Source organism: Eurosta solidaginis, chromosome 3 (assembly GCF_040869045.1).
Source record: "Eurosta solidaginis isolate ZX-2024a chromosome 3, ASM4086904v1, whole genome shotgun sequence".
Classification (NCBI taxonomy): domain Eukaryota; kingdom Metazoa; phylum Arthropoda; class Insecta; order Diptera; family Tephritidae; genus Eurosta; species Eurosta solidaginis.
Window position 1 is genome coordinate 17398034 of NC_090321.1, and position 23213 is coordinate 17421246.

At 33.6% G+C, this 23213-nt stretch overlaps 1 protein-coding gene across 3 annotated transcripts in view; it reads left to right on the plus strand.

Annotated features, from left to right (window-relative positions):
* The first annotated feature begins 541 nt into the window (after positions 1-541).
* The window catches only part of pdm3 (pou domain motif 3), a 363061-nt gene continuing 340389 nt past the window's right edge, over positions 542-23213 (plus strand). For all 3 annotated transcript variants that reach the window (XM_067771133.1, XM_067771132.1, XM_067771134.1), the window contains exon 1: positions 542-2559. The gene's annotated coding sequence lies outside the window, so the exon portion shown is untranslated. The remainder of the gene's footprint in view (positions 2560-23213) is intronic.

Genomic DNA, 23213 nt, shown 5'->3' on the forward strand with positions numbered 1-23213 from the left:
GAGTCTATATAAGTATGTATTTGTGCTCTCAATAGTTGAGGCCCGCCACTAAACCAAGCTTATAGCAACAAATACAAGTATATTAACCGACCCATGTATCCCCCTTAACTGTTTCTTGTGCTTTAACAACTTTTGCATTTGCGCTCTCTCTCTCCGCCTTTTAAGCTGCATTTGCGTCGTGCTTAAATAGCGCTTTAGAAATAGTTTCCACACTCTTATATACTTTTTGTTGGTTTAACGCTGTAACAATAACAACATTAATGCTCTGCGCCTATAATGAGCAGCACACTTGGTATGTATCTCTCTCATGTGCCCTCTCTCTCTCTTTATCTATGTGCACGCGTGTGCCTTAATTAATGACGTCATTATTTTTTGCTTATTTTCATTGCTTCTGCTGTTGCTACGTTACTCTCTCACGCATTGTATTCACACTCATTACAGCTGTTAATTATGTGCTGTGAGCGCACAAACGTCGGCAGCGGCATAGAGTGGGTGGTTGTTTGGTGGCTTGGTTGGTTAGTATGCTGTTGGCCACCAGCTATATTGCTTCTACCACCTTTACCAGTATCAACGGGTGTTGTAGGCGCGCGCAATTCAATCGGTTGTTTTTGTATTTCCTTTTGCTGTCGTTCTTTTAGTGTGCATTCGGCGTATTCGCTTGTGTTCGTTTTGTTATTATCAGCAGCGCAGTAACTGCACTTATTTAAACATAATATAACAGCAACATAGCGGTGACGCAGAATTCCGTTCACGTGTTTTTCGTTTTTGTTAGCAGCATTCGTTTCGTATCAGTTCGTTATTCATTCGGTTTGTTTTCGTTTATTGCTCGTTTTTTAACTACTGTCTTATTAATGTGGTTGATTTTAATTATTGCTTTTGTTGTGCTTCATATGTTGTTGCTGCTTATACAAATTGTAGCGGCACCTGTGTGCGTGTGTGTGTGAACGCTATTTAATTGTTTTGTTGCTATTTGTGTTGCTGTTGCTGACGTTTCTTTTGGGGGGTCTATGGCAGCGACGGAGCAGCACAAACCGGCTAATAGGCATCAGGCAAAGGCGGCACATTGATTTGGCAGCGCTGCTCAGTCTTTTGACGGCGCTCTGCCTGTACGTTTGGCTCGCACGTACGATTTGAATTTATCCACAATTGGATTGTGCACTCATTTGTAACTCGCATTTGAAGCGTTGATCATCGCTGGAGAGCGTACTAAAAGTATAATGATTAAGTAGTTAATTAACTAATTTCTGATTAATTAAAATTTGAATTTTTGTAAGCAGTATTAAATGAACTGTGCAACAGAAATTATTAATGCAACATTCTACCTATGGCACTGATTTGCTGCGCGTGTTTGTTTGTGTGCGTGCAGTTTTATAAACCTGAAGTGCGAAAGCTTAACTACTTTAAGTGTTGTTAATTAAAAAAAAATTAAATCATATTTTTTTACAACTGTTAAATCGATTTCGTGTGAGTTTAAAAAATCGTGCATTCAACTGTAACTAATCAACAACAATAGCAAATATTTATGACGAGCCAAAGAAGATAGTCACTTAACACCAGATTTTGCTAACAATTGAACTAAACACAATTTTCAAAAAATAATAACCGAAAAACTACAATCAAAAAGGAAGATAAAGACCACAACAACAATAATTATTATTGCTACGTTGCGATCATTGCAATCGTTGTGATTAATTGCATGTGGCAGTTGAAAGTGATTGATAAATTGCAGCAACGCGATAACTGTGCTTTGTTGTTGCTGTTGCAGCTACCTTACATACAAGCTGTTGCTGTTATCGCTATATGAGATGTTGCCGCTAAGGCGCGCCGGTACACAGCAGTAGTTGCCAATGCGATATACCAACAACAATAACAACAACAACATACTAAAAAAAATCCAACATATAATTTGGACTCGTAGGAATTAATAAATTTAATTTGCGCGCGTGCAAAAAATGCTAACAACAAAATTTCGTAAAGCGGATTGTAGAAATACAAAATTTACGAAAAATGCAAATGAACAACAACAAATGGTGCAACAACGCAATTTTGGTGCTGTGAAAGTGACCGCATTTTAATAAGACGTACGTACGAACAAACAGTGCAAATGGAAAATCATAAATTGGCAGAGATAAAAAATAAAAATTAAAAAAAAAAACAAGTGTGTGTAAAGCCGAAATTAAATTAATTACAAAATTTACAGCATGAACAAAAACGATTTTGTTTGATGTGAGTTGGATACGAAAGTAAGCAAAGAGAAGTTAATGCCTAAAACATAATAAAACAAAAACTAAACTTCAGCTAAATATATTTGCAATTGAGTGCCAGCAATGAGATTTTATTTGTAAACTAAAAACTACTGAATTATTATAAATTTTAAACGCCAAAAAAATATTTGTTTTCAAAAGCAAAAAGTTACAAAAGTTCGGCATTTATTACATACATATATATTTTGTTAATATCATCGACTCATTTACAAAAAAAAAAACATAATTTTAAAAATAATAATTTCCGTTTGTTGTTTCAATCCACCACAAGAAGCTGAAATATCAAGACAAAACGGTAAGTTTATTTTAAATCACAAAGACATTCTGCGGCAGAAATATAAAAGAGTTATAGCTATTGACGTCAGAGGAAAATTACAAAATTCGCATACGGCGATGATTATTAGGACATGTATTTGAATTTTACTTCTTTATTAGCTAGTTTTTCGGGAGCTCAGTTTTGGATTGGTAATCTCCCACATTTATGTATACGTATTTCATATTGATGTAAAGGCAGTTTCTTCTATCCACTCAGCCATTTGAATTCCCCTCTGCACGCTTTGTAATTTATCTCTAAGTAGTGCCTTTTTGTTGATATTCCTTTTATATACAATTAGGTACCTACTTATACCCTCATTGTTTTTAATCCAAACAGTGTCGAATAATTTTAGGCTCGCTCAACAGAACTTGACCAGTGACCAAAAAACAAAACGGCATAAGGCAATATGTGCTTGTTTGGTTAACTAAATACATATACAAGTTTTATAGAAAAAAATCATAAAAATTTGAAAAATAATTACATATGCACGCTGTGCGATCGTGAATATATACTCTGTCAGTTTTTCCTCAGGATTACTTCTAGTTAAGCAAACAAAAACTATATACTAAAATTTGAGAAAACATCTCTATATATATTGGCCTATAACCAGGTTTTAGAAAACCATTAAAATACGCTCTTGCTACTATAAATATTTATTTAAAATAAGTAAGGAAGTCTAAGTTTGGGTGTAACCGAACATTGTATACTCAGCGTGAGCTTCAATTGTACATTTTATTTCAGATAAATTACTTTTCTACATAACACGTGGCACCGCCCGTTTAAAAAAAAATATCTCCCCACTTCCTCTTACAATAAAATTTGATAAGTGAAATATCACTGACTCAAAACAATTTTTTGCTAAGTTATAGCTTAATATTTTCGTCTACGACCCTTTTAAACTTGCTTTATATCTAAGTTGCTGTGGTCTTTAACCGATGTCGTCCATTTTTCCTAGAAATATTTTCTGCTATAAGGAAAATATGTGTACCCAATTTTGTTACGATATGTAAATTTTTCTTCGAGTTATGTCTCCCGAAACATAGAAAATTGCTTAGTCAAAAAAGGGGCGGTGCCACGCCCGTTTTTTTTAATTTTGAGTTTTTCCTATTTACTGTTATAAATCCACTTGGGAAATGAAATACCATTGATATAGAGCTGTTTTTTGCAAAGATGTAGCTTATTTTATTCGTCCACGACCCTTTTAAAAATCTTTTATATAAAAGTGGGCGTGGTCATTAACCGATTTCGTAAATTTTTCTTCAAAGAATTCCTTATAGTAAAGGCAACCTCTCTTTTTGTTACGATACGTTTAACGATTTTTGATTTATGATTAATAATATTTGTAAAATTTATTTTATCACAAGCGGGCGGTGCCACGCCCATTTTAATTTTTTTTTTTTTATTTTTTATCAAGAGTCTCAATATTAGTCCACATGTCAAATTTCAACATTCTAGGTGCATTATTTACTAAATATTCAGGTTTTTTGTGTTTTCCAAAATGTTATATATATAAAAAGTGGGCGTGGTTATCTTCCGATTTCGCTCATTTTCAATACCAATCTATTCTGGGTCCAGATAAGCTTGTGTACCAAATTTGGTGAAGATACCTCTATGGTGAAGATACCTCAATACCCAGCGGGTTAGGGGGTCAGAATATACCCGCGGTAGGTATGCCTGTCGTAAGAGGCGACTAAAATACCAGATTCAAGGGGCTGTGTAGCGCAACCCTTCAGGTTGCCAGCGCAATATATAGCTTCTCGAAACCCAATTGTCAACCTCACCTATCCGCGGCGAATCCTGTTTCACTAACAGACGAGGCTCTGGCGACCCCAAGCTCCCCATGGAACTTGGGGGTGGGGAGGGAGGAAATGGCCTGAAGGTTTAATGTGGCCATATAAATCGTTCCCGAAATGGTCGGGCTAGCACCTTAATGATGCTGTGGTACCGGAGCGTACCGGATCTGTATCCGGCAAAGGACCATTACATCGATAACAACCCCCAAAGCCTTCGGGGAGCAACCTTATCGCTACAACCACAACAACAACAATAACAACAACAAGATACCTCAATATTTACTCAAGTTATCGTGTTAACGGACAGACGGACGGACATGGCTCAATCAATTTTTTTTCGATACTGAAGATTTTGATATATGGAAGTCTATATCTATCTCGATTCCTTTATACCTGTACAACCAACCGTTATCCAATTAAAGTCAACATACTCTGTGTGCAAAGCACGCTGAGTATAAAAATACTTATTGGTATTGAAGCAGCCACCGTGGTGTGATGGTAGTGTGCTCCACTTACCACACCATATGCCCTGGGTTCACACCCCGGGCAAAGCAACATCAAAATTTTAGAAATAAGGTTTTTCAATTAAAAGAAAAATTTTCTAAGCAGGGTCGCCCCTCGGCAGTGTTTGGCAAGCGCTCCGGGTGTATTTCTGTCATGAAAAGCTCTCAGTGAAAATCTCATCTGCCTTGCGGATGCCGTTCGGAGTCGGCATAAAACACGTGGGTCCCGTCCGGCCAATTTATAGGGAAAATCAAGAGGAGCACGACGCAAATTGGAAGAGAAGTTCGGCCTTAGATCTCTTCGGAGATTATCGCGCCTTACATTTATTTATTTTATTTTTTGAAGCATTGTTATACACTTTCTTATTTCATAATCTACCCCTCACTTATATGCCTCACTCAAGAACGAGCATATTATGAGTTTAAAATTAAAGCTGTTTTCATTGATTCATAAATAAAAATAGATATAAGGCGCGATAAGCTCCCATGAGATTTTAGGCCGAGCTTCTCTTCCAATATGTGTCGTGCCTCTTTTTAATTTTTCCTACAAATTTACAGGACTGGACTTACTTGTTTCATGCCGAATCCGAACGGCATCTGCAAGGTAGATTAATTTTCACTGAGGAAATTTTCATGGCAGAAATATACTCGGGGTGCTTGTCAAACATTGCCCAGGGGCGACCCGCTCCGAGTTTTAGAATAATTCGCAATTGAATTGCTTTTTATATTAAAGTACAGTAAGCACAAAACGAAAAACGCCAAATCAAAGAAGAATAAACTGGGGCTGCCTTTTGGTGGCCACAGAAGTAGGAGTTTAATTTCGAAATATCCACACACCATTTTCCACGCAGCCACCATAGTCTCCTACGAAGATGACTGCACAATAGAACCAACAGACCCGGACTGTGCTATAAATAAGCTATACTTAAAATTAAACAGTTATATCCCTTGTTTCCCCAGTTTTTCGTTTCTCTTTCTTTGGCACAACTTGGAGGGCATAACGCTTTTAACTATAGTGCAAAAAATCCTACACGGAAGAAAGGTGGGTAGACGCTGCCCAATGAAATCTGTGGCGATTAATAAAAATAAAGGGTAGTCTCAGTTAAAAAAAAAACCGGCAGCCTCAACTGAAAATAAAATAAAGTTGCCGTTGCTCATCCATCTTTTCGTCTATCGGTCGGTCCAAATGTCCGAAGGCTCATTTTCACATGTTTTTTTGCAGTAACTTTCGTTTAAACAATAGTTTTGGAAAAAAAAAATTTTTTACATACTTGTTCCTAACACAAGACTTTCTGTACCCAAAAGTTTATATATCAAATATCTTCAATAGATTAAATGCCTTGATATCTCACTACTTAAATGGGATATTAACTGCAAGCTTGACACGAAGTTTTTTTATGAACGGCCTATATAATCTAAAAAAAAAAAAAAATGGGCATGACTACGCTTACTTATGTAAAAAGCTTTTTGTAAGCTTTGGGTAGAGATATCTTCAGAATGGTTAAAGAGAAATTGACGGAAATTGTTTTGCATCTTCTCTTAACAAAGAAGACCTACAAAAAGAAACTAAAATTGATGGGAAACAAAGCCTCCTTTGTATTTGAAAATTCAAAACTTCGTTTTGGAGACACATTTACGTATAAAGGCACAATGCTAATACATTAGTGGCCCAATCCCGTAGGGACAACTAAATATAGATATATAACAATTTAAAAAAACGGACATGGTAACGCTAACTTAAGCCTCCATATTTTTTATAAAAGCTTTGTATCGAAATTTGATTTGGAATGCAACCTCGCTATGCAGCGGAGAATTATTCTAGGTAAATATAACAAAAAATCGCTTGATAACCACGCCCACTTTCCTATATATATTTTTGTCCTCCATACATATGTACGTATTTATTATCACATGCATGCAAAAAGATATGCGTATAAGCCTTCTGTCGGAGAGGCTCAGAGATGTATGGATGAGCATTACAACTTTTAATTTAAGTTTGGTAGAGGATAGCATTTTTTTCGGTGACTTAAATCAATGGATGCTACCGAAATAAAAGTAAATGAAAAAAAAAACCATAGATCCGAATTGATTCCGAAAGCAATTCCGAAATTATTAGAATATGATTTCAAAGAAGTTCCGTAATTATTTCCAAGCAGAAAAGAAGAGATACCGAAAAGTTCCGAAAATAGTCTGCGGAAGGGAGTGGAGGGTGGCACTCGATCTACATATATGATCAGATAGTACATAAGTATACTCAAATTTGAGACAAAATTTTAGAAGAGTTAGTATCTAATAAAAATGTTTGACTGGTAGCTAAGAAAATGTCTTGAAGAGTTATATAGTTGGCTCATCTCATCAGCTGATAAAATTTTTTTCATTTCACTGGTATAGGGCTTGTCATAAGGAGATGGAAAACGCAAAACGTAACCAACAGATTAATAAGTATTTACTACCGCAGTGGTAAATTTTTGATAAAAAAGTAGTTTCACATCACTTTAACTTATTCGTTTAGTAAGTGCGACTATAGTTTCTGGCCTAACACCTACACGCTGTTTTTGACAATCTGAACAAAGGTATGTTATTGCTGTAGAGATCAGCCAACCATATAGTTGAACCATGGTTATGACTTAAAAAAACATAAATTTATTATTAAAAAAAAAAAAACTATTATTTTGAGGAAATCATTTACATAAAAAATGTTCATGCGATAAAAGTGATTAATATCTCAATAACGGAGTTCAGAATTTTGTGTATTTAATGTCGGAAACGTTGCTATATCAAATAAAACCTACGGATCGTGAACAACTTTTTTCGTTTTCAATTTTTTCTTTGCATGTTTTGTTTTGTTTTGACAGTTGTTGATTTGCTATTCAACATTGAAAAAATAAACTGTCTACAGTTTTTGATGTTGCGTATTTGCCATGACGTAGCAAATACATAGCCGTGTATCATGTTAATGTATTGTAAAAAATATGCCTCACAAATTTGCAATGCAATGATGCTAGACCATTTGCACAAAACCCTGAACTTTCTTAATGAGTTTTCAGAAAAGAGTGTTTAAATATATTTAACTCTCAATTGATCAAAAGAAATATATGAAATTTATCATGTGGAAAAAGATAAATATTGAATTTATCAATGAGTAGTATTTCTGAATACTATTGGTAAACACAATATGTTTACTGAGGAAGGGCGAGGGGCGGCATCTAGTCTGACTGCGCAAGGATATTGTATGGAAAATATGTCTCATGTATAGGAACATAACGAAATTGTGCACCTTCTGCTGATAATTTTATGATGATTCATCGTAGGTTTTATCGAACTATTTTAAATATGTTGCTCACAGCAATGGGTAGACACATACGTTCCGGTGAGTTTTCCCCAGCTTCATACATATTTAAATGAGAACCGTGGAATTGCTCCCAGAACAAATTATTTTAAAATTACGCTGAAATAAATTCTACAAACATTTAGAAAAAGTGCCGTGGTATATGTGTATACGCAAGGTTCTAGAATGAAACTGCGAACGTGTTATTAAAATTATTATGATTTTAGTGGTAGTTACTTAGTTGTTAAACAGCGAGCAACGAAGCAAAACGAATGCACGCATTGTTTGTTAACACCAAAAGAATATTGCGTAAATATGCTACGAAAATATTATTTTACTACAAAAAAGTAACAAAGGATTAAAATGAAATATAATACTAATATTTAAAAGCTTAAATCTACTTGCTTAAGTATTTGTTTACAAAATATGTTATTTTGAAATGCGTAACTAAACAACAACTGCTCCAATGTTGCTCTTTCGCTTGCTTAGCGACGACTAAAGGCCGCGGCACAATGAAATTTTTCATATAGATGAGTTTAACACAAGCTGATAGCTGCGACACATAAGCAGTTTTTCATATGGATCAGTTTAACACAAGCTTATCTATTATGAGTAGATTGCACGTATTTTTATGGAGAACGGTAAAATGAGCGACACTGGCGCCACCTGATATTGAAAAGTAGCCATCTCCTAAATTTTGTTCCAAGCAAAGCATAAGAAGAAGTATGTGACATTTGCTCCGGCTAAGGGTGTTGGCACACTTTGCAAGTGAAATTATTTTTTCCACTGGCTGTAAATTTTCTAACATTTTTCGCAATTAAGACACAAAATATGTTAGCAATTATTTTTGTTGTATAGGGAGAATGTTTATAACAGTGCTTCGCGAAATTTTGTATGTGAATGGGCAAGGCGTAATAAACTTCAATTGCCACGTCTGAAGTTCGTTCATATTTACAAACGCAACATCTTGGTTGATTGTGGCGATGTTATTGGAATGCATAAGCTTGTGTTAAACGCATCTATATTAAAAATGTCATTGTGCCGCGGCCTTTATGCATTGCAGTAACATCGCCACAATCAACCAAGTTGCTGCGTTTATAAATATGAAGGCACTTTAAACTTGGAAATTGAAGTTTATTTAGCCTTGCCCATTCACATACAAAATTTCGCGAAGCAAAGGTTTTAATTGTGAAAAATGTTAGGACAGTTACCAATGAATGGGAAAAATAATTACACTTGCAAAGTGTGCAAGCACGCTTAGCTAAAGCAAATATCAAATTCTTCTTCTTATGGGTTGCTTGCAACAGAATTTGAGAGTTGGCTACTTTTTCAAATCAAATGGCGCCAGAGTCGCTGCATCTGTCGTTCTCCATAAAAATACGTGCAAGCAACACATCATGCATAAGCTTGTGTTAAACTCATCTATATGATGATAAACTGCTTATGTGTCGGGGCTTTAACACATACAATAAGCGAAATAATGCAGCAAAATATGTGAAACGAATCTGCACAATTGTGCCATGAAAGGACGACCACTGCCCTAAAATCAAAAGATGGGACAGCAAACTTCAAAAACACTTCTGACAATTTTTTCTGAACGCGAATACTCAGAGTGTATTTCTACCACGACTTGTAGGTAAAATTTAAAACAGCGGCACACCTCAAATAATTGTTATGAAAGGAATTTATAAAAAAAAATTAGTTAAAAATTTATAAAAATTAAAACCAATGAACATTAATTCAAATAATATCGTAGGCACGTAGTGCAAGACAATTTGAATTTTTATGTCTCGTAGTTATCTGTTTAAAGTCAATGAACGAAAATTTAATACTAAATCAAAAGCAAATCTGCAATTATAACAAAATTACGAACGCCACAATTATATTTGTAATAAATTTTGTGTAATAAAAATCAGAGTCGCATGCAAGCAAACTAAGCGCTAGTTACAACAACAAACTAAATAGCGCCAACAAAGCAGTAACAACAATTAAGTAGCGCCAGCAAAACATTTAAATTTACATGGTGTCACTGATTTTACGAAGTTCCAGTTGGTCAGTTAATGTGTGTGTGTGAATGTGTGCGTGTTTGCATGTATTTGTTTAGTTTCCAAAGTTGAAGGACAGCCGGCGTCAGCACAAGTTGAGTCTATTGACTTTTCACTAAGTAGCCATATGTTTTGTTGTTGTTGTTTATTATTGTTAATTGTAATATGTTAATATCTGACTTGCATTAGAAGCAATTATTGGGCGTAATTAAATTACAAAAAAAAAAAAAAATATCAGCTAAAAAATATTTAGAATTTCCACTTAATTTTAATGATAGTATTTTTATTGCCGATCTCTGTTTTTTTTCTGCTACGCAATGCACTAAGCTCTTTAGAAAATTACTTAATATGTACTTTGATGGCATATGCGCGTGTGCATGTGTGGATGTGTGTGTATGTTCCTTTTCGCATTGTTTTTAAGAGAAGTCATTTTGTATAATGAAATAGCTAATTAGACTATTAATTATAATTAATGCTACTAATTATTTTTTTTTTAAACTAATTATTCTAATTACGGGTCGACGTTAGCGAGCTAACAGAACATATCAAAACTACAAAAACAAATTGAAAAGTGCTTCTATGCATTGCATTCAGATAATTACCATTTGTTACAAATTACAACAAAAAATTTGCATTAAAAAGTTAATAAAATTGTTGCTACAAATTTCATGTTATTAACAATAATTGATTGATAGTGCAATTTGTTCGTAAGTAAGTAGCCCTGCACAATATTATTAAGGGCAATAAGCTTTTGATTAAACAGTTAGTGACGGTGGTGTGTGGAGAGGGAAGTCTTATTAGTTATAATACTTGTAAAAGCTAGAATTTAAAACTACAATTCATGAATGAAAGTTGTCTGCATATTTTCATTTTATTGACTTCATTTTGATTGTTTAATCGATACTGCCTAATGCCTCTTTTTCTCACAGAGCTAATATTTGTTCCACGTTTCTGAACAAACTAAAACCAATTTTACAAAACATGCGAATCGTAGTACAAATTGAAAATTTTCTGTGCTTAGTCAGATGCTACTTTATAAATAACAAATAATAAATAAAGAAAACATCAACTAAATTTTTTTCGTTGCAAAAATCATAGCAAAACTTGAAGACATAGAGCGTTTTTGAAATCGAAGCCAAGAAATTACAAATTTCCAGTACGACGACGGTATGGGAAATGAAAAAGGAAACTTGAGCTGAAATTTACTCAAAGCATTTGCAGGTAAATCAATTATATCGACTCCCTGACTCATCGTGCAGTGTCCTCCAGGCGGCGGACAGCTCTGTACGACAACTGCTGGGTTACCTCTTGAGGTAAACCGAGGAATTTGAGATTAGAGCAACTGACTTTCTGTAGACCAACCCGTATGATTGTAAGTTTTCAAGGTCCTTATGGTCATGTTTGTATAGGAAAGCAACTAGCTTCCTCCTTGAGCTAAACAAATGTGCACCAATGCTCCGACGGAAGCGCATACCAACATCCTCTCTTAGCAGAAGCTGTCAGGATGAGGAGTCGGTTCATCAATCTCTGCCGATGTCCAGTACTGCAGACAGGACGACTCAGATTTATGGGGGACGGTTTTTCGGTAGTCTGGCAGATGTTGGATCTTTAACTTTTTCCTAGGTTCATCAGAGAAAGCAAATGCTTCGTTAGGGGCCACTAGGAAGTAATTTTGTTGTAGGAATGTACAAACATGTCTCCTAGTGGAAGTGTGAGAAATCACACATGCCCTCTTAACTTGAAGAAACCTAAATTATGGTATTTAAATCTCATAAGCAACAACTCGACAAACTTTTTATCTAGTTTAGTTTACTTTTGTTTAGTTTAGTTTAGTTTAGCTTATTTTAGTTTAGTTTTGTTTAGTTTAGTTTAGTTTAGTTTAGTTTAGTTTAGTTTAGCTTAGTTTAGTTTGGTTTAGTTTAGTGTAGTTTAGTTTGATTTAGTTTAGTTTAGTTTAGTTTTGTTTAGTTTTGTTTAGTTTAATCTAGTTTAGTTTAGTTTAGTTTAAGATCGTGGGTCTGAATCGAGCTCAAGGCCTAACAATAATTATTTTATCATTATTATTGTTATGATAAATTATAATAGAGGAAGGAAAAATTTAGACAACTGCCAAAGCTCGTTGTATAGATCCATTTCGGGAACTGCTAAATTCCTTCATCGGCAACGTTTAGGCGTAGCTGCAATAAACATTGTCTGTTTGTCTTCATTATTTCTACTTCTATTCTGGTTCTTGCCAATTGATATTCACTGCACTGCGACATCTGTTGCAGAATGGATGTGAAAATTGGACTTGTTTCATGGCAGTGATGCCATAGCGTCATATTTTATTGACACTTTTTCCCCGTGCTCGGGGATGTATTAACAATTTTTGTTGTTATATCGGCCTACTGATTTGTAAGATCGCGGGTTTGAATCGAGCTCAAAGGCGAATAATAATTATTTTATCATTATAATTGTTATAACGCATTTTTTTAAATTGAAAAAATTTTAAATTAGAACAGAAGAAAGGAAAAATTTAGACAACTGCCAAAGCTCGTTGTATAGATCCATTTCGGGAGCTGCTATATTCCTTCATCGGCAACGTTTAGGCGTAGCTGCAATAAACATTGTCTGTTTGTCTTCATTATTTCTACTTCTATTCTGGTTCTTGCCAATTGATATTCACTGCACTGCGACATCTGTTGCAGAATGGATGTGAAAATTGAACTTGTTTCATGACAATGATGTCTAAATTTTTTCTTTCTTCTATTCTAATTTAAAAAAAATGTATCATAACAATAACAATGATAAAATAATTATTGTTAGGCCTTCAGCTCGACTCAAACCCGCGATCTTACAAAACAGTAGGCCGATATAACAACAAAAATTTGTTTATTTGAGTTTAGTTTAGTTCACTTAGTCGATTAAAAAATATCTTTCAGCCTCCATCAAAAAAATTAAAAATGTATTATTAAATAAAACGGCTTTCTTCTTCTTAGGTTCACCGGGCGCGGCTTGAAAAAGGCGCTAGAAAGCTTCAAGTATTTGCAAGATGTTGGAGTTATTTTATAACATAGATCCTGGTTTTTGATAGGGTTTTTCAGTCTGGTCTTTAAATAAACATCGGGTAACACTACGGACTCAATCAGTCTATGTGAGCTCCTCATGGGCGACCAGTTCAACCTAGCCTAACCTAGGACCATCTTACCCTTATCTGGAGCAAAGGGCTGTGTTGTAAGTTGCCGGATCTCATCACTGTGGTTATAGAAATGTTTCCTTGACGCTAGATCAAGCAGTGTTTGCTAGGGTGTCTAGTTGGCTTTTGCGATGTTGCAGCTTAACGATCCATTAACAGGCAGCTATTACAAAACATAAATTTAAACCCAAACAATCAAATTAAATTTGAATAAAAGGTTTTTTTTTTTATATTTATACATATAATAATAGCTAAGTAATTAATCAAGTTATATCAAATACATATCATATGAAATAAATTAAATAAATTCACATAATTTAAATTATCTACAACTAATTCACTACAAAACCGAGGACAACCTCATAAAGCTTACCTCATTGCCACGCAAATGCACATTTAATCATGCAAAATATACTAAAACACTTTTAACAATAACAATATGTGAACAATAAAGCAGCAACATGTATTAATCAAAACGAAAATAAAAAAAATAATAATAAAAGAAAGATTAAATAAAAAAGTAACAACTATAATGACAGTCAACAACAGCATCAATAACAACTTTCTGCTAGAAATTAAATAAGCGCACCAACAATGCAAATAAAAACGATAATCATAATATCATTAACAATAAACGTTTACGAGGAATAAAAATAATAATAGTAGAACAGCAAATATACCAAAACATATGTGAGCGCAGCAACAACGTCAACAACAGTCACATAAACAGCAATAGATCACCAGATCACTGAGCGATAAACGAGTGTAGCATCACATCACATCACTATGCATTGAGGGGTTAGTTAATATTTAGAATTAGTGAAACAAATTTAAAAAAAAAAAAGAAAGAAGTATGAGCTTCATGAGATTGCGCGGCATGGGGCTGCAGTGGTATGAGATTATAAAACATTTTAATCAACAATGCAACTGATCAACGTTAATCATATGTAAATTATGCCTCAAAATGTGGGGTGCCGAGGCTAGATATATTTTTGTACATACTTATATTTTTCAATTAGAACTAGTAACTGCACTGAAAGAAAAAAAAACCGGTATAACCAAATCAAACTATGACCCAATTCCGCCGTCAAGTTTTATCAATCGCAAGTAGATGTTGAAACAACTTCGAAGAAATTGTTGATTCTGAACTAACAAAAAAAGTTCATGAAATATAAACCACAGCTCTGTTAAACAAAAATTCAAAACCACATGTCCATAGTGTTACCAGAAATTTGTGTAACGACGAAACTGAAAAACAAAGATCCACGTTATAAAATAACTCCGTCCTCTTTGAAAATACTAGAAGTTTCCTGAGACCTATGTCACATGCTGCTTCTAGATCTGACAGCTGTATCACTTCTTATTGCCCGAGACTTAGCTTGGAAGGCGCATGACACGAGCACATAACGTCGCTTCCTCCTCTAACCCGCAATTTCTACATCTGCTATTAATGAACAAGCCTTATTTAAAGGCGTGATACGCCAGAAGGCAGTGTCCAGCCAGAATACACATCATGAGTCTACAGCATGGGTCTCCAAAAACTGAAAATGATTGCCCTTTCACATACGAAATGATAGCGTAATTGTGCCATGGAAACTCCAGGTCTACAGTCCTCTCTTTTTAATGATAGGAGTAACTTTGTTAATCTAAGGTTGTAAGAGGTGCACATGATCTTAGAAGCTTTAAAATGCCGCGCTTGACTCCATACCTTTCCGGCTTGGTCAGTTATGTGCAAGTCTCGCCTTCGCTTTGGGAACGACTACTACTTCCGCTTAAAAAATGCTAGAGTGATCTGGCAGCTTGTAGAATCTGTTTATTTCCGGGCCAGCGCTGTATACCGCAGACCCTACTTCTTCCACTACTTTGCAACCATCGGTGTACACTTGTTACGCCTCGTCCACCATTTGCGCACACTTACGCAAACCCTTCACCTCTATTGTAGCAATATGAGCTCCTACGAAGCGCAGATACGGAATGAGGTAGTCTGTTCGTCCTGTAGTTGATGACGCTATACTACTAAAGCCACATAGTCTCTGTTTAAGCTTCCCCAAGGCACTGAGCTTCCATTGTTTACGCTTGGTTCTTTGCCACTAGGTCTACAGATGGAATGTGCAGAATGGCTACAGTGTAGCCGTCGGGGTTGTTTTCAGGGCTCACGTAATTCTAAGCATTGAAGTATGCACGCTCCCTCTTTTTATGGTAGGTTCTTTTTTGTGTGCCTGTCCACCAAACAAGGAGTTCAGAGTATAGCATAAGATAGGCTTTAATAGCGTATTCCATATCGTAAAAACGCGATTGTAAGCTTCTCTTTAAAATGTTAATATTGGAAATTGTATGCTGTTGAAATTACCAATGAAATAAGTTCTTTTAACAGAATAATCAACTGGTTTGATTGAGAAACTGTAATTTTTACAGAATATTTTTTACTTGAGACCACTAGTTTTTCCTCTATTGAAATGACAAAACAAATCCGTTAGACTAACCATACTGCGATAAATTTTACTTAATAACTGTTAATTCAATCACAGCAAACCTGGTTTGTTAATTCGACTAGCTTTATTTCTTTCGGTGTATGCAATCTATATTTGTTTCTATGTATATTTTTGCTTTTATATGCAGGTATGTCATTGCATTAGGCAAAATATGGCAATTGTCGACACTTAACCCCATAGTACAAATTTTGTTTGGTGTTTGGGCATCATTAGCATTGGCGCACAACAATAACAAACGTAATAGCACCCTATAAATGGATATACAAACACGCGAGTATTTATTTTTATGAGACTGTATGTGTGCGCATGCAAAACTTAGCCGACTAAAGTCATTTCAACACATCAACAGCAACGCCGTCGCTAAATCGCCTCAAATAAATGAATGAATGAATGAAATTGATAGGCACACTGGCACCGCTGCCTTTGGTTGGGAGGGAGGTGAAGTTGCATGCAAACGCACACTTGTATGCTTGCACAAATTCATAGATCTCTACTTGGTCAGAGAAATGAGACGCAAACAGTGTGTAGCTAAACGCTGAACAAACGTTTTAATGCAGCACCTGGGGGTGGCGGCTAAAATAGCAATTCAGTTCATATCCATGTATGCGCTTCAATTACCACCCCGATTGGCCCGCACAAATCGTCAATGCACTCTGTTAACTGTCCGTATGACTGTCCAGCTTGTGCCGGTCGATTTGATTTTCATTTCCAGAGTCAAACAATGCCAATGCTGCAAACTTTTCTACAAAGTACAGTGTGTGCGCTACATTAGTGTGTATGTATTTGTGTGCTTGTGTTTTTACTATATGTAAGTGGGCCTTTCGTGGTATGCTGTGTGTCATGTGTTGTGTGTGTCTCCTCTGCTAGCTGTAGCCTCACAAGTAGGCAAAAAAACTAATTCAGTGGAATATTTTTTATTTTATGTCATGTTGTATTTGTAGAAAAAGTAATCAAACGCGCACAATATGAATTATAATAATAAGAACATAATTCAAATAAAACTATACACATACACACAAATAAACAAATACGCTCACACACATGAAAATAGTTAAAAAACAAGTAATGACGGGACTGTCTTCGGCTGTGCCGAAGACTTCATACCTTTCATGAATGGGGCTGAACAATAATCTTATCCCGTTCGTAATCTCCAAAAAATCGGATGTATAAAATAAGAATTATATGGTGAACAGATGTACATACCTAAACGATTTTTAAGATAAATACAAAATAAAAAATGGCAAAAAAACCCCCTTATCTGAACGATCGGTTGTATGGGATATATATTATATATAGCTCCGATCGAAATGATTTTTAGAGGAAATTTTCTATGATATATTAGAATATATATCACCGAGTTTCACGTTTATACTTTCTAAATTGCGGCGGGAATGACCAAAATCGTCTTATCTGAACGATCGGTTGTATGGGAGATATCGTTATAGTGGTCCGATCCTACCGGATCCGACAAATGTCTAATATAATACAAAAATATATCCTTATGACAAATTTCATTGAGATATATCAAAATTTGAGGGACTAGTTTGCGTTCAAACAGACAGACGGGCGGACAGACGGACGAACGGACAGACGGACATGGCTATATCAACTGTTCGTCGCCCTGATCAATTCGGTATACTTAATGTGAGTCTATCTTCTATATTTCTCAACGTTATAAACATGGGACCAAAGTTAATATACCATTTCATGTTCATGAAAGGTATAAAAATAATATTTGACGTTGCCATGCTGCAAGTAATTTTGATTCGTATTATATTCATAGAATTATTATTTTATTCTAACTTGCGCGCTAATTCTAAAATATAATGTGCGCCTTAGAGATGTAAATAAATGTGCGGCATTCAACTTTTACTTGGGTTCATTCCAACATTGAAATTTTGGGTCCCTAAATCGCCCCTATACTAATGTGTCTTAGATTCGTACCTTGCGTTCCGTGGGCTCCTTATCTTAAGTTACCTAATTTTTCAGAATAGAAGTAAAGTTCTTAACTGTTGAGAAGATTTTTAAAATTTTCGTGTCTCTCATATATTCTCTTATAATATTGTACACACTTTTCTCTTTGTATGCTCAGACTATTTTGGAATTATTTTCCGTCATCCGTTGCAAATTTTGTTCGTAAACGTGCATCGAAGAAAAAGACTTCGCGATAGCGTGTACGCGCCTACATTGTAAATAGATTCAGAAATCCCGGTATCCTGTTCCCACCTCTGGCATAAATACTAAGCGGGCTCCTCTTCTTTTGTGTGTATTTTTATTTGGTATTTTTTAATTATTTTCTTGTGTGTCAGAATTGGACAGCTGCCCAGCTGCTGCGTTTAGTCGACGGAGGCCAAAAAAGAATAATTTAAAAGTAATTTTGTATATTGTATGCAAATTTGCAGCTTAATGTTTGTTCAAAAGAATTTGTTTATTGTAGAACTTAAGGCTTTGCATTGACAAAAAAAAAAATTAATAATTAAAAAAAAATTTGAGAAGACTTATTACACTCTCAAAGTTGTATTTCATCAGTTTTTAGCTTAATCTATCGTCGGCTTACAGTTCAGAGCAGAGACAATCAGTCATTATGTTCATATAGGGATTTATAGAATTTTCTAAAAAATAAAAATGATATTTTTTTACTTTATAGAATTTTTTTATTGATATAAGAGAAAAATTACAAAATTTGCACATGGCGTTGGTCACTAGAACAAGTTTCTGAATTTCATTACGTCATCGGCTAGTTTTCGCGAGCTGAGCTTTGAACTCGAAAACTGCTGTAAAGACAGCTGCCTCTATTCACTGTGCCATATGAATACCCCGCTGCACGATTTGTAGTTTGTCTCTAAGTATTGCCTTTTTTATTGCTATGCTTAGCGTGATTCACGTCCGAAGCGATTTAGGCCGATTTTCTCTTTCAATTTACGTCGTGCTCTTTTTATTTTTCCCTACTAATTGGCGGCCCGGGACCAACATGTTTACTCCGCCTCCGAACGGCATCTGCAAGCCAGTTAAATTTTCACTGAGAAGATTTTCATGGCATAAATACACTCGGAGTGTTTGCCAAATCACTTTCAAGGGGCAACCTCGACTAGAAAAACCATTTTCTGATTGAACCCAGCACCTTCGGTGTGGTATGGTTTTAATTAAATTTTGTGGAATATTTTTAGGCTACTGCAATGGAACTTGCTTGGTCAGTGACATTGGATTTAAAATTTTTTTTTAGTTTCAAACGAACTCACATGATTAAAAAATGCTTTTTCTTTAACCTAGAAAATTTATTTCCTTATTATGTTTACTTTCATTAATATTAGAGAAAGTTTCAATGAATCGTGCAACTGAGATTGCAAATCAATCTCAATAAATAATTTTGAATTTGATTAAGAATATTTTGGCAGCTCAATCAGTGCAAATTTGATGTTTGCAACTCTACATGTATATATTTTTTTTGTGTCTTAGATTTATTGCAATTTCGAAAAAAAAACATCTATTAAACACGTTTTAAATTAAAAACTAAAACCTTTAAGAAAAAAAATATTTTTCGAATGATTTTTTAATCTCTAAATTTTTTCCGAATTTAAAAAAGGCGTTTTATGAAACACATTTCATTAAAAAAATTAATTTTTTAGAAACATTTTTTATTCCTTATATTTTCGTATCGAAAATATACGCTAGCGAGGTCAAGACTCTAAACTTTATCGAAAATACAGAAAGGTTTAAATTTTTATTTTGGAAGTTCAGAATTATTTTTTAGACCAATCGCTATCACTTTCGTGCTCGTAATTGTATTCATATATATATTTTTTTTAAGTTCTAAGAAGTGTTCTAAATTTGGAAAAAAAAATTGAATTTCATGGATTACAAAATTTCCTAAAAAAAATTATTTTTTATTAATTTTTTTTTTTAAATTGGAAATAGGCGTATAGATAGGTCTCTTGAATTGTTTTTTTTGCTCGGATTTAAAAATTATGTGAAAAATAATTTAAGAGACCTATACGCTTGTTTCCAATTAAAAAAAAAAAAATTAATAAAAAATTATTTTTTTAGGAAATTTTTTAATCCCTGAAAAAAAATTCAAGAGACTTAAAAAACTTAATTTTTTCCAAGTTTCCGCAATAAAGAAACAATTGAAGTTACCGAATTTACTTTGTTTATTATTAACTTTTCGCCGCTGTCAACTCTCAAAAATATTTTCGAAAAATAGAAATGTGGTTAAAAATCTGCATGAAAATTTCATATTTTATTTAGAATTTTAAAAATTTTTTGCAGACCTATCACTGCTATATTTCGACTTTTCAATTGTGTGTAGATTACAATTAAATTTAAAAAAATCGTTAAAGAAAAAAAAGTAGTTTAATAACTTACAAATTTGGTTTGGAAAGAAAAAACATTTACGAGTCATCTGACTTCTTTTAAATATAAAAATAAAACAAAATTCTTTAAATTTTTTTTTTTCATTTGTTTGAGTTTCGTTTATCTTCAAAATTCTTCGAAATTTCAAAAAAAAAAAAAAAAAAAAAAAAAAAAAAAAAAAAAAAAATGAGGATGTGTAATTTATTTAGTGTGTTTTGTTGATGTTGCAATGGGGTGGATAATTGATGTATACGATTTTCGATCCCTTGTTAATTTTTTTTTTTGTTTTTGAGAGAACCCGGTTTCGACGTTGTGCCATCTTCAGCATCATATTTCGTGATTGCTCTATTTTTTTTAGGAGCCGATTTTCGTATCTAAACTTACTCTGAATAGTTTTTAGTTGATTATTAAATAATTGAAAGTCATGAAATTTTTCCGCTTAAGTACAAAGTATGTAATCAAAGCACTTAAATTATGCAAATGAAAAAAATGAACACAAACAAACCAGTAGTCAATGAAGCGCATTAATAAACGGAAATGTCTCCTTGCAGGCAATAATAATGAGCTAAGTAATTGATGCTTCTAATAAATGTTTAAATAATTTTTAACAATTTATAAGTACAACTTTATTCTTTTTTTCTTCAAACTAAGTATCTACACACATACAATACAAAATAAAGTGAAATACAAACCAATTAAGGGACCAGCATAACAGCCAAGCAGGCAGATAATACGGCTGGTTAATCGTGATGATTTGACATCAGCATGAAAGCAAAAGGAAATACAACAAGAGGGAGAGATAATTGATTTCGTAAATTGAAAAATTGCAGTTTTTGAAAAGAAAAAAAAAAATAGATATAATTAAATGAAATAAAGAGGAACATTTAAAGAAAATCATTACTAGACCAGCATTCAATTGTTAGTTAGCGCGCAATGATGTTGTGATCAAGTACAAAGTTGATATCTATGTGATATCGCATCGCGTCATACAAATTTAGCCAATTAGAGCATGCTCGAACGTTGATTGTTTGTGTTAAACGTGGGTGCTAAATGAATAGTAAAAAAAAAAGAAAGCAGCAAAAGTAAAACGGCAAATGTTTTAATTATCAGCGTTGGATAATGCGTGGAATTTTAATTGCCAACATTTATTTGCTGCTGCTTTTACTCATCTTATACATACTTAGATACTTATTATTGTTAGCGTTCGTTAATTTAGAGGATGATCATCACATGTTAAGTCAAAAGCACGAATATATGCGTATGTAAATATATGCATGCATGTTTACTTGAGTTGACACTTAAATAGTATGAAACAAAAAAATTTTTATAGCTAAATGGCTTAAATGCTAATTAAAAATAAATATTAAATAGCACACCAAAATTTGGTGAGACAGTGCTTTGGATTTATTTTTATTATTTTTTTATTGGATTTCAGTGAGGGTGCTACAATTTTAATGAATTCGTTATTTAACAGCACAAATAGCAGAGTAATATTTTTAATAGCCTGTACTACATGCCCTGTTGAAATGAGGTGTTGGTTGGCTATAGACACAGTTGCCACATTACTGATCTAACAGGCCTCAGTTGTAAACTCTGAGAGTAGTTAAATCGATTTCCACCTAGTCCTTACAACGTAGTGGGGACGCCTTGTTCCTCTGCTTAATCATTCGCGTTTCGATTAGAATATTGTCTGAACCGGATAATCTTCTTTCCATACTCTCGTGAATGCCTCTCAGAAAATTTACTCCTACGCATGGGCTTTAACACACGGCTCCGTTCTCTACTTTTGACTCAGTTATACCAAATAAGCATAATCATATATCTGCAATTTGTAAAAAGTTATTATTTAATTTGTCAAAAGATGGAATAGTCATTTTAATCAAAAAAGTTGCATTTAAAACTTCCAAGCTTTCCATTGAGACTTTAAATCAGTCAGTAAGTCGATTAGTTTCCTTTTTTTAATCCTAGATTAATATTTGATTTAAAGTATTTGAAATTTCTTAGTTAATGAATATTATTTGGGAAAAATTAAAAGCGTTTATCACACAATTAAGTAATCACCATTTTGATTATTCAAGCATGTGATCAATAAACTTAAAAAATCATTATTCAATTAAGTCGGTTAATCGAATAAAAAGGTTAAGTAAGTAATTTTAAAACTGATTAACCAAAGTAATGTAAAAATAGAAATTTTAATAAATCAGAACATAAACTATGCAGTTAGTCGATTAGTTTTCATCTGTACTTAATCAGAAACTTGTATTGCGGCTTCTTGAAAAGCAAATAGGTTGAGTAGCGGAACCATTTAGCAATCGCTGTTTTTTCAAAACCATTATAATATACGAGTATCTAAACAAATTGAAAAATATTTGATTAAACATTTTTAAAATTTCTTAAGAACTTGGGTAAACTAAAAGCGATTAATCAAAATTATTAAATAATAATTTAAATACAAACTAATCTAAAAATTAATTATTTAGTTAAATTGAGAAATCGAAAAAGGTTGTGGGCTTTACTTAAGTAGTTTTGAAAATGATAAGCCAAAATAATAAAGTAATCTTAATTTTTATTTGTCAGCAGTTAAACTACTGACTGAGTTAATCGACTCTTTCTAGTTTGTGTTGAATAGAATAAATATATAATCAAAATTTTGAATAATCAGCACTTAAAATACCGAATTAATCGATTAGCTCGACTTTGTAATTGATTAGAATCTAGTTTTTTTAAATAATCCGTTTAAGGTTTATTGATTGAGTAGCCAAATTATTTTTAAATTTTAAGAGATTAAGTATAATAAAAATCGACTAAACAAAATAATCAAACAATCAAAATTCTGAATAGTCAAATATGTAACCAATTTACGTAAAAATTCATTTAAAAGAACTAAGCTAAAATTAAAAGCCATTAAACAAAATAATCAACTAATAAAAATTTTGAATAATCAAAT